Here is a 12685-nt window from a genome sequence, read left to right on the forward strand (position 1 = left end):
ATACGCAGGAAAATAGAACATGTTCTATTTTATTTTTTTTTGTGCACGACCAAAATACGGAAATGTGAAGGAAGCCACTGAAATTAATGTGTTCTATTCTCTGTGTATTGTGCGGGAAAATCCGCCTGTATGAAGGAGCCCTCAGGGTCCACGTAGAGTAAATGATACGGCGTTTGAACGAGGAACGATGTCAGAGATCGCCCGGGCAGCCTGTTCATACAGCGGATACATCGTTCCGTCTAAAAGCGCTGTAAGTCTTAACCCTTTCCAATCCAATTTGTATCCTGGTTTTCCTAGGGGGCTTACTCTTTTTCTGCTCTTATACAACGGCGCTATCTGCTGGCTAAAGCCAGTACTGCATGAGGTGACACGTTGGATACACTCCGACAGCAGAGAGGCTGGCAATATACAGTAAGAGAACCCCGACGGACGTCTTCCAACATTGGAGCTATACAGCATTAAATAATAATGTCTTCAGAGGTCAGACAGTGGATTGGAAAGGGTTAACTCGCTTCTTTCTGTAAAGACTCTAGACGTCAATGGAGAGAGGCGCACCTATGGGGGTGTCTCAGCCTGTAGTCGTGCAGGTAGCTGCTGGTGGTCATCGTAGACTAACAGTCCCCTGCTTGCCTGATTCATGGAGATCTAGAGGGGTCATTACATATACTGGACATAAACGTTAAATGTCTGAAGTCCCTTTTACGCGCAACGATTATCGCTCAAACTTCGTCCAAACAGGCGAAAATGAGCGAATCGTTACATGTAAACGCGGGCAGCGGGCACTATTCGTTTGAACGATGGATTTCACTGAAAGACTGAGCAAATACATTCCATTTGAATGCATTTCACTCATCTTTCAATAGACTGCAATATGTTCTCCTCGCTGCATGTTTATACTAGCCAGGAGAGAACACTGCAATCTGCTGGCAGCCAGGAGGAGAACAATGCAATCTGCTGTCTGCCAGGAGGAGAGCAATGCAATCTGCCGTCAGCCAGGAGGAGAACACTGCAATCTGCCGTCAGCCAGGAGGAGAACAATGCAATCTGCCGTCAGCCAGGAGGAGAACAATGCAATCTGCCGTCAGCCAGGAGGAGAACAATGCAATCTGCCGTCAGCCAGGAGGAGACCACTGCAATCTGCCGTCAGCCAGGAGGAGAACAATGCAATCTGCCGTCAGCCAGGAGAAGAACACTGCAATCTGCCATCAGCCAGGAGGAGACCACTGCAATCTGCCGGCAGTCAGGAGGAGAACACTGCAATCTGCCGGCAGTCAGGAGGAGACCACTGCAATCTGCCGGCAGCCAGGAGGAGAACACTGCAATCTGCCGGCAGCCAGGAGGAGAACACTGCAATCTGTCGGCAGCCAGGAGGAGAACACTGCAATCTGTCGGCAGCCAGGAGGAGAACACTGCAATCTGTCAGCAGCCAGGAGGAGAACACTGCAATCTGCCGGCAACCAGGAGGAGAACACTGCAATCTGCCGGCAGCCAGGAGGAGAACACTGCAATCTGCCAGCAGCCAGGAGGAGAACACTGCAATCTGCCGGCAGCCAGGAGGAGAACACTGCAATCTGCCGGCAGCCAGGAGGAGAACACTGCAATCTGCCGGCATGCCAGGAGGAGAACACTGCAATCTGCCGGCATGCCAGGAGGAGAACACTGCAATCTGCCGGCATGCCAGGAGGAGAACACTGCAATCTGCCGACAGCCAGGAGGAGAACACTGCAATCTGCCGGCAGCCAGGAGGAGAACACTGCAATCTGATGGCAGCCAGGAGGAGAACAATGCAATCTGCCGGCAGCCAGGAGGAGAACAATGCAATCTGCTGTCAGCCAGGAGGAGAACAATGCAATCTGTGGGCAGCCAGGAGGAGAACAATGCAATCTGCCAACAGCCAGGAGGAGAACAATGGAATGTGTTGACAGCTGTTTACACTGTGTAAACATGCTGGGCTCTGCAAACAACTCCTTGAGGTCCTTTTACATGCAAATGAAGATGATAAAGTGTTAATGGCCATTAAAGCCTTTAACACTTTATGCAAATACATCGCTAAATCTTTCAATCTTTTGTCCATTTGAAAGATTATCTTTGCATGTAAAAGGGCCTGAAGGCTGGGTGCACACAGGGGAGATATGCCGCAGAATTTTGGTGCAGAAAAATTCCGCGGCTTTTACAGTAGCAGCAAAGTGGATGAGATTTTGAAAACGTTGTCAACAAGCTGCGGAAGTAATTCACACAAAACCAGTGCGGAAATTGACATGTGGAATTGAAGTCCGCAGCATGTCAATTTTTTTTAATGTTTCCGCTGTGGAATTCACCTCTTCTCAGTGAGAGGGTGAATTCTGCACAGGAATATGTGATAACCCGCTTCAAAATCCGCACCAAACGAGTTTGGAGGTAAGCTTTCCACTGCTGACCTGATGCAGAATACCCGCTGCAGACATTCTGCTGCAAATCAGCCCATGCGTGCACCCAGCCTAAGGGCTAATGCCCATGGCCGGATTTCTGCCGCGGCATCTCACTGCAGCTATTGAACCTAATAGCTCAATGTTCAGGCTGTGAAATTCCATAGCGTGAAATAACCCGCGGCATCCCCTATTTGCCCCGGGAATACGCGCGGACGGCTTCCATTGTAGTCAATGGATGCCGGCCGTCACACTATACTTCCGCTGTAGCACAGCCAAAGTATAGCGACGATACGCGCCCCGCCCACCGCCGGCCGCGTCATATGATACTGCCGGCGCGTCATGCACTGTACTGCGCATGCGCATCATGCGGGAGCTGCACAGCGGATCCGGAAATGAGTATGGGGTCTTTGGGGGGGAGGGCGCCGTGACGGACTCGGCTGCGGTATCCCACTTACGGAGCCCGTCAAGGCCGTGGACATGAGCCCTTAGGCTGCTTTCACAATTCGGGGAGCAGGAAAGAAGAATTACCTCGCCAAACGGATCGGCCTTATTATGGAACTGAACAGCGCCAAACAGACTCCATTGACTATAAGGGGGTCCGTTTGATTTCCGCTCATCTGCCCGGCATTTTACCGAACGAAAAAGTGTTGCATGCAGCGCTATTTCTTCCGTCACTTTGTGCCAGATCTGCGACGGAAATTCCAAGCAGAGGGTCCAGCGCAGATGTGAACCCGGCCTAAAAAGGCTACATGGCTTTTACTACTGCAGCCTATTTTAAGGGGCAGATTTCCTTTACACGTTGGAATGTGTTGTGCGGTTTTTCGTATATATGTTCGCACTGAGTCGTGTTCATTGCCTTTGTGAAAAGTAAGGGAAGTGTCTGATTCCGGCATCTCAGGCAGCATCATGATTTATTAACAATTTTCCAAGTGCTCCTCGTGCTGAAGTGTCGCATTACTTGCTATTTAACCTGTCTGCTTCTCCAGCCGCCTAGTTACCATAACACAGTGTTGATGGCCATAATGAACAGAAATCTGAGCATTGCAGTAACATTGTGCCAGGAAGCCTAAATTCAGTACTTACTAAGCACCAAACATCCACAAGAAATAAATTAGGCAAAGCATAAAAGTTCACATGTACTTCTAGGCAGGGGTATTGCTAGGGTTTTAAAAGATTAGGGGCACAAACCAGAAGGCTGATGTCGTCCCCGCCCCCCCCCCAAAAAAATAAATATAAATATATATATATATACATACACAATTATGATATAACTTTGTTGCTGCTATACCAGAAGCAAATATTACTACCACACAGTAAATGGCATTACTTCTGCTTAAGGAGAGCACATAGAAGGTGTGTGAGGAGACTTATGAGGCTATGCATGCTCCTCTGGGAAGATACCCTTTCTGACCCGCATCTATAGGCCTCTCACTAGCCAAGCCAGAAACCTACTTCACACTGATGAGGGGCAGTCACCCCGAAACAGCTGTCTTTGCATGGTTATTCTGACTTTGGCTTACAATTCCCAGTCAATGTTACAAGTCTTATTTAAAAAGTCTGGCATTGACTTGCAGGAATGTAGCCTTCCAATAGATGGCGCTGTACAGGTATTGTTCCATCTTTCCATTTGGAGGGTGATATAGAAAATGAGAATGCTTGGTCTGGGTAAGAATGTATGTAAGTGGGTAAGTAACTGGCTTACAGTGATAGTGTAGTGGCCCAGAACCAGTGGGGCCCCTCCATAATGTTATATGTCTGTCTCATGCCATTGTCCTGTCAGTGTCCTAATTGTAGGGTGCATTTGGTATGTGTATTGCATCTCTGCAGCACTGAATGGGTTAACGTCTGGGTTATGTCTGGAAAATGTATCTTGTTGTAAGTCATGTGACCTTGTGAAAAATATGTGTTTGCAAGGTGGAATGCAAGAGAGTCTGCAAGTGAGTGAGTCAGTGAGTGGGAGACCATCCAGAGTCTTTCAAGAGTCAGTTAGCAAGTGAGTGAACACCACAGACATTGGTTGGTCTGTGTGTGGAGAATGGAGGAATCTGCTCGGCCTGGGCCTACTCTACCCAGGATGTGCCTGTGCTACCACTAAGCACTGAGAGAGAGAGAGAAGGACAATTGCTTAAGAGAGAGAAATATACCAGAAGTGTGAGTGTTGACTGGTAGAGTGTTGGTGGGAGAAGAAGAGTCGCCGGGAGCGGGATCTCACAGATAACTAGGACTGTGGATTGTCCGGATTACCCTGAGAAGTCCTCCCTGTCACACCACCTTCTAGCAAGTGTACTTTGTGCCTGACAACCGTTGTGCGTTGAAACTTTGCTGAAGTTACAGTAAACAGACATTACCGACCGTTCCCGGTTTGTCCAGAAAGTATCCCTGTGTGTGAACTAAGTTATTTCCTTCACTGAGATTCACTGCAGAGGACAGAACGGTGGCATCACGAGTGATAAGAAGATTACAGGTAACCTCCTACACTTTCCCTGTGACCTCCCCCAGTAGTAACGTGGAGGGTCGCTAGCTGCCCCCAGGAGATGGTAACGCCACCCGTGACAAAGCCCTTATCTACCCCGCCATCTCCTCTGCTGTGGGACTGCTCCTCGGACGCTGCAATAAAAAGCAGAGGGTGGTTATAAATGGTACATGCTCTGATTGGGTCACTGTTACTAGTGGGATATCACAGGGCCCAGTAATCGGCGCTGTTCTTGATTTATTTAATCAGGACCTGGTAGAAGGATTGTGCTGTAGAATAATATTTGCAGTTGATACAAAACTGTGTAAAGTAATTAACACAAGAGAGGATAGAATGCGGTTGCAAGAGGGTCTGGATAAGTTAGGGGCAGACAAGTGGCAAATGAGGTTTAACACTGATAAATGTAAGGTTCTGCACATGGGCAGGGAATACATGTCACCATTACACACTAAATAGAAACCACTGGGGAACACTGACATGGGAAAGGACTTGGGGGTTTTACTTAACTATAAGCTTTACTGGAGCAACCAGTGTCAGGCAGCTGCCGCCAAGGCAATTAGGATCATGGGGGGCATCAAAAGACGTCTAGGGGCACATAACATGAACATTGTTCTATCTCTTTACAAGTCACTGGTCAGACCACACATGGAATATTCTGTACAGTTTTGGGCACCGATATTCAAGAAGGACAATCAGAGCTTCAGTGGGTACAAAAGTCGGGCAATTGAAATAATAGTCCAGAATGGGCGCATTACAATACTGAGGGAGGTTATCAAAATTGGAGTTATTTAGTTTAGAAAAAGACGGCTGCTGGGCAACCTAATAACTATGTATAAATATATCAGGGGACAATACAAGAAAAAAAAGGTTTCTACACCAACATAGGTGATTCTTTACTGTAAGAGCAGTGAGACTATCAAACGCTCTGGCTGAGGATGTGGTGATTGCAAATTCGATAAAAAAAAGTTCAAGAGGGGCCTGGATGCCTTTCTTGAGTGATACAACATTACATGTTATAATCACTGATTACTTCAGATGGATCTGTGATCCAGAGATTACTCCGATTGACAGATTTGGAGGCAGAAAGGAATTTCTTTCCTTAAATTAGGAAAATTGGCTCCTATCTATTTGGAGTTTTTTGCTGTTCTCTGGCTCAACATTGGGGGTAAAAGGCTCAACTGGATGGACATATGTCTATTTACAAGCTAACATACTATGTTACTATCTTACACTACATAATGAGCGATATTACCAATAATGACAGCACAGCCTGCCCACTACCAGTGCCACCATATAGTGAGTATTATTATCAGAACCTCGAGGGACAGGGGGATGGAAGAGAGAGACAAACAACTTGATGAACTGAAATGATAACGTAACGGGGTCTTCCATGCAAAATCTTCAAGAAAGGTCAGCAGTAGTTGATTGGCTGGGGTCCACCGCTCAGGGCCCTGGCCAATCAGCTGATCGGGTGCCCGCTGCCACTACGGGTTGGACCAGCTGCTCCGACCTCTGTAGGCACAGCTTCCATTAATTTCAATGAGACCCCAGCATGTAATTACAAGCTATGGCCATTACATAGAGCTTGGAGTAGCAGCTTTCACTCTGACCCGTTTAACTTGGTGCTAACAGCGGTCGCCCAATCACAATTGGTTATTCAATGTAAACATTCAGTGGCCATTGAGCCTATAGCAGGTATGGTACATATAGCATGGCTAGGGCGTGGGGACACATTACGCACTGAGCCCAGTGAGGGATTTTCAACAGACCACAGCTCAGTGGCAGGAAAAAGGCAGCAAATTGTCATTTGTAAATTCATGTCGCTGGTGAGGCGCGCACTTAGGCCCTCCAAACTTATGGGCCCCACAATTGTGACCTCTATTACTATGCCACTGCTCAGGGAGGGTGCCGCAACATGTTTGTACACTTGCACGTTGGCAAGTTCAGTCAGTGCCTCAGATTGCCTGGGGGCCCTGGGCAATTGCCCATTTTGCCCCTCCCTAATGCCATCCCTGTCGCTACATAGCAAACTGTTACTGATTAAAAAACATATATACAAAGGCCAATATTTTTACTCCCTATACAGTGACCATATAGCGGTAGATATCAGCCCTGCACAAGCACTGTGCAGATTGTATAAGTGATTACAGTACTGTTATATATCATATATATATAACTGTTATCAGTTATATATCAGCTAATGCCCATTCTAACTGGAGTAGTTCACTTTCCTCTCCAGCACAGAGCACCATAATGACTTCTTCCAACCACAACTTGTTTCTGCAAATTTTGAAACACAGACGTCTTTGGCTCCACACTTTTCTAACACTGTAAAATTCTTTACTGACCTACATAAACTCTTCATCCAGTGTTACCCGAATCGTGTGCCTGTAATTGCTCCATCTGCCCCTATTACTGTACCTGTTTGTGGCATGTTGCCACCAAACACTGTACTTCAGAACTAATAGTACCCTAACTATAACTCCCCCCCCCCAAAAAAGCAAATAGTTCCAAAGACAATACCTCCTGAAAACAATGGTGCGAGATAGTTCCCCATATTGTGCCATAGACGGTATTAGCGCACCAAAGAGTAGGCCTGGGTTCACACAGGACGAATTTGCCGCGGTTTTGCCGCAGAAGAACTGCTTCTGCGGCAAAACCGCTTCAAGGTTAATTTGGGCTTGTGGACTTTGCTGCGGATTTTCGTGCGGAAAAATCTGCAAGCGTTTTTTCCCGCAGCACTTTTTCACTTTTTGCCGCGTATTTGCCGCGTATTTGGTGCGGTTTTGGCTGCGTCCATAGAGGTCTATGGACAAAAAAGCACTGCGGAAAAGACCAAAGAATGAACATGCTGCATCTTTTAAAACCGCGCCGCAATTGCATATCCGCACTGCGGTTGTGCGGAAAAAATCCGTCCCGTGAGAACAGCTTTTTGGCAAATCTCATTTGTGCTGCATTGCACTTCAAACGCAGCGGTTTTGCCGCAGTGCAGATATGCAACAGCAATCCGCGGCAAATCCGCCCTGTGTGAACCCAGAAGTGCCACCTTTTGTACCCTAAACAGTAATAGTGCTCTTCTTAGTGCCCCACACAATGTGATACTAAATACTGAATAACAGTGCTTGCTTTGTGCTCCCGTATGGCAGTAATGCCCCCTTTGTGCTTATATACAGTAGTAGGCACTTCCTTTCAAGTAATAATGCCCTATATGCACATTCTATAAAGTGCCCTCTTTTGCCCCCTAGACATTAGTTATACCCCCTGTGTGTCTTTTTAAGGTAATAATTCCACCTGTCAGTGCTCCCTTATAAAATAATAATACCCCACCCTAAGTTCCCCCTTATATAGTAACAATGCCCCCCATTGATTGCCCCTTATATGGTGATAACGTCCCCTCATATAAGAATAAAACTTTAATTTAGCACCCCTCATATAATAACAATGTATGCTTGTATTATAATAATGCCCCGCATTTAGTGCTTCTTATATAATGGTACCTACTTCAGTGCCCCTTATATAATATTAATGCACCCATTTAGCACCCCTTTTATTATTATAGGCTATACACATGCCACTACGGAGCGTATTAGCGCATGAATCGGGTTTCTTCTCTTGACTATCCAAACTGCGCTAGTGCGTGCGAGTTTGAAAAAAGAAGCCAAAACATAGGTCCTGCCCGATCTTTTCTTTCGCGTAGTAATAATGCATCAGAATCCCGATAGTGCAAACAAAACCATTTAAATCAATGGTTTTGTTTCATCCTATTATGCGTCCGTGATTTTCATGACTGCATAACGGGACAAAAACATGCCCATCTGTTTAAGCATTTAACGTGTGCAGCATGTTACCATGCGGCGGTTGCTGGTCCTGCCGGGGCGGCGGTGTGCGGGGTCCCGCAGTCAGGTCACGACCCCCCGACTTGTTGTTCTGCTGCCGGGAGCGCGGGTGCCTGGCCAGCGTGGGCGGGGTGGTACTGGTGGCGCACACCGCCGGGCGCGCGTGCACCTGTGAGTGCAGCTGCCATGCACGAGCTCCCTTTTATTATGTTCTGTTGGGAGTTGGCTGTCTCCCTCTCTCCACCCCTGGGCGGAGGCTTTTGTTTAAAGGTCGGGCAGAGACTTGCAATCACTGCCAGTTATTGGTTTCCGACAGTGTGCTAGCTAGTCTGCCTCTGTTGCTCTCCTGCTTCTGTCAGCTTGTCTGCTATACTTTACCATTATCCACCAGGTTTTTCCATCTGCCTCAGTTCTGCTTAGTATTGTTCATGTTGGTTATTTACATCTGCCTTTTCTGTCGGTATGCTACCCTTCCCATCCAGGTACGCCAGCGTCCCTTTTTCGGTCCCTAGTTAGAGTAGGGACCGCCGCCCAGTTGCCCGCCTGGAGTTAGCCAGGAGTGGAGCCAAGCAGGCAGGGACAGGAGTTGTGGGTGAGATCTAGGGCACCCAGGCTGGTGTATCACGGGTAGTATACCATAACACAGCAAATATGCATGTCACATGCATATTTTCCTGTGTACTGCATATTACGCGTGTTAAAACTACGCGTGTAATACGCATGCCACATATGCCCTTGCAAATGAGCCCTTAGGAGTTTTTGAAAGCGGAGAGATGAGAATGAGAAAATGAGCTTCAGCTGGAAGGGTTTGACTCTATATACATTGCGTCCGTGTCTGGTTATTTATTTAGGTTTAAGTTATTGAATAACTGTTTAGTTATATGGCGCATATGATACGCGGGGTCACTTACATTACACTATGTTGATCGACCCTTTTAAAACACAGGCTAGTTTGGAAAACAATGAGACAAAATATTGTTAGGACCTTATTGTTGTCCATGAATGTTTTTGGCCTGCGGTATTAGTTGTGTAAATAACATTGCGTTGTTTTAAGATCAGCGTTGTTTGATGCATGCGAGGCCGAGTCTGAATGAACAGCGGGACTCTGTGAAGCTGGTAAGTAGCAGTTGCCAAAGTAAAGTTTACAGAAGGATCAATTTCAAATTATTTTTTAGTTTTGAGATTTAGTCACAGGAAATGCTTCACTCTGTCTTGATAGAATTTTATGTAGCATGTCACCATGCTGGACATAATCACTTAGGGAAGCATTTCATAGTATTGAGAGGATGCAAGCATTGTGAATACATCTATCTAGTAGGCATTTAACTTGGTATCTTCTCTTTTATGCTTTTTTGTTTGAACTTGAGCACCAGATACATTTTTCATAATGACCATATCTATCTATCTATCTATCTATCTATCTATCTATCTATCTATCTATCTATCTATCTATCTATCTATCTATCTATCTATCTATCTATCTATCTATCTATCTATCTATCTATCTATCTATCTCTCATATCTATCTATCTATCTATCTATCTATCTATCTATCTATCTATCTATCTATCTATCTATCTATCTATCTATCTCTCTATGTCATATCTATCTCTCTCATATCTATCTATCTATCTATCTATCTATCTATCTATCTATGTCATATCTATCTCTCTCATATCTATCTATCTATCTATCTATCTATCTATCTATGTCATATCTATCTCTCTCATATCTATCTATCTATCTATCTATCTATCTATCTATCTATCTATCTATCTATCTATCTATCTATCTATGTCATATCTATCTCTCTCATATCTATCTATCTATCTATCTATCTCATATCTATCTCTTATCTATCTATCTATCTCTCTATCTCATATCTATCTGTCTATGTCATATCTATCTATCTATCTATCTATCTATCTCATATCTATCTATCTATCTATCTATCTATCTCATATCTATCTCTTATCTATCTATCTATCTATCTATCTATCTATCTCATATCTATCTCTCTATGTCATATCTATCTCTCTCATATCTATCTATATCTATCTATCTATCTATCTATCTATCTATCTATCTATCTATCTATCTATCTATCTATCTCATATCTATCTCATATCTATCTCTTTATCTATCTATCTCTCTATCTATCTATCTCATATCTATCTGTCTATCTCATATCTATCTATCTATCTATCTATCTATCTAGTAAAAAAATCAAACACATAGGAGTTGTCATTTTGCTGCAAAACTCGGCATGCAGTGACATTTCAGGCAGATATACAAATGATTAGAGTTGTGGCTTCATTACATGTAAGGTCTTGCCACATGAGGCTCTACAAGTGGTTCCATGCTTGTCCTATAATATAGTGTATGTGCACCAAATGGCCACCTTATTGGAGACTCCCTGTTATGTTCGTGGCCCGAAATCACAGGTTTTGGGACAACTGACCCTATGCTGCAGGGAAGATGGCGAGACCCTACCTAACAAGTGGAGCGATCGCCTCTATAAAGACGGCCCCGCGCTGGAACCTCGGCCCTGCTCTCCCTGAAAGGGTGACACTCACAACCAGGCGGAACTGACACATTAAATGCACAAACTCACTTACCACACAACCTCGGATACTAAAGCAGATGGTAAAGCTGAATATAAAACCGAGGGATTAGTTCGTACATTGGCCAATGAACTTAAGCTGCAAGGCCACGACAAGGCTCCTCGTGTCTTGCAGTCCCTACTCTAGCAAGACACTAAACCGCCAGCACAGAACACCATTCACACAGCAACACACTAGGGTTAGCATGCCAGACACATAACCACATAGAACAGGACAGTTCACTCCTCATGTCTAGCCACCAGCACAGACATACAGAACATGACGCTGTTCACACCATATATACATAGAATAGTGCTATCCACACCCAATGTCTGGCCACATACACAAACACTGGACAAGCCCCTGTTCAAACACATAACACCTTTATAGGCACAAACCCTAGAGTGAAGGGATATCAGCCTATGGAAAGCTTTTCACTTGATTTTATGCTGCACTCTGGGGTCATGGGTCTAATTTCTATACAGAAATGCTCCAGTTGTGAAAGAATTGGGGGCTCTTATAAAGTGGCCATTCATGGGCTATCTCCATCAGTTCCATAGACAGTGAATGGAACAGTATAGTGCTTGCATGACCACTGCTCCATTCAAACAGGGCACTCGGAACCTCCATTTATATGATCGGTGGCGGCCCCAGCAGTTCGATGCCCAGCGATTATACCTTTATCACCCATGAATAGGTGACAAATGTTGCTTTTGGGCAAACCCTTTTAGGCCGGTCTCACAGGAGCCGATAGTAATTGTGCATTCCGCGAGCGATTGATCCGTTGTAATACGTGGAACAATCAAATGTATTGGATTACGCCGTTCCTCTCACATTAGCGGGTCGAAATTGCGTAATCTGCTCGCAGAAAATAGTGTGCAACATGTTCTATTTTACTGCGGAATCCACGACATAGAGCCTATTGTGCTCTGTGGTCACGGATATAGCCGCAGCCCATATGCAAATACATTGCGTATGGGCTGCAGGTACCCATGTCATCACTCCAAAAGCAGATTCCGCATACGACCTTAGAGTGAAAATTGACCCTTGAACAACATTTTGTTTTTTAATCTAAATACACTGGGCTTAGGGCTGCACAAGGGGAGCAAATTCTTGGAATCTTAAGCAGAGTCCTATAGAAACCAAGGGCCGACGGGAAAAAAGCAACATTGGTGAATTGGCCAGGACAGTCAAGATGTGAGTTTAGAGATGCAATCTCATGTGGCCTGCCCCTTTAAGTGAACAGACGCAACGAAAGAAGCAAGTCAGCAGTGGTAGTGGTGGCGCCGAGCGAAGCGGGCGTCGGTGGTGGCAGCCAGGTGAGCGGCTGGCATACCATGATAGATTGATTCTGATAATCACAGC

The sequence above is a fragment of the Eleutherodactylus coqui genome, chromosome 3 (genome assembly GCF_035609145.1).
Source record: "Eleutherodactylus coqui strain aEleCoq1 chromosome 3, aEleCoq1.hap1, whole genome shotgun sequence".
Lineage (NCBI taxonomy): Eukaryota > Metazoa > Chordata > Amphibia > Anura > Eleutherodactylidae > Eleutherodactylus > Eleutherodactylus coqui.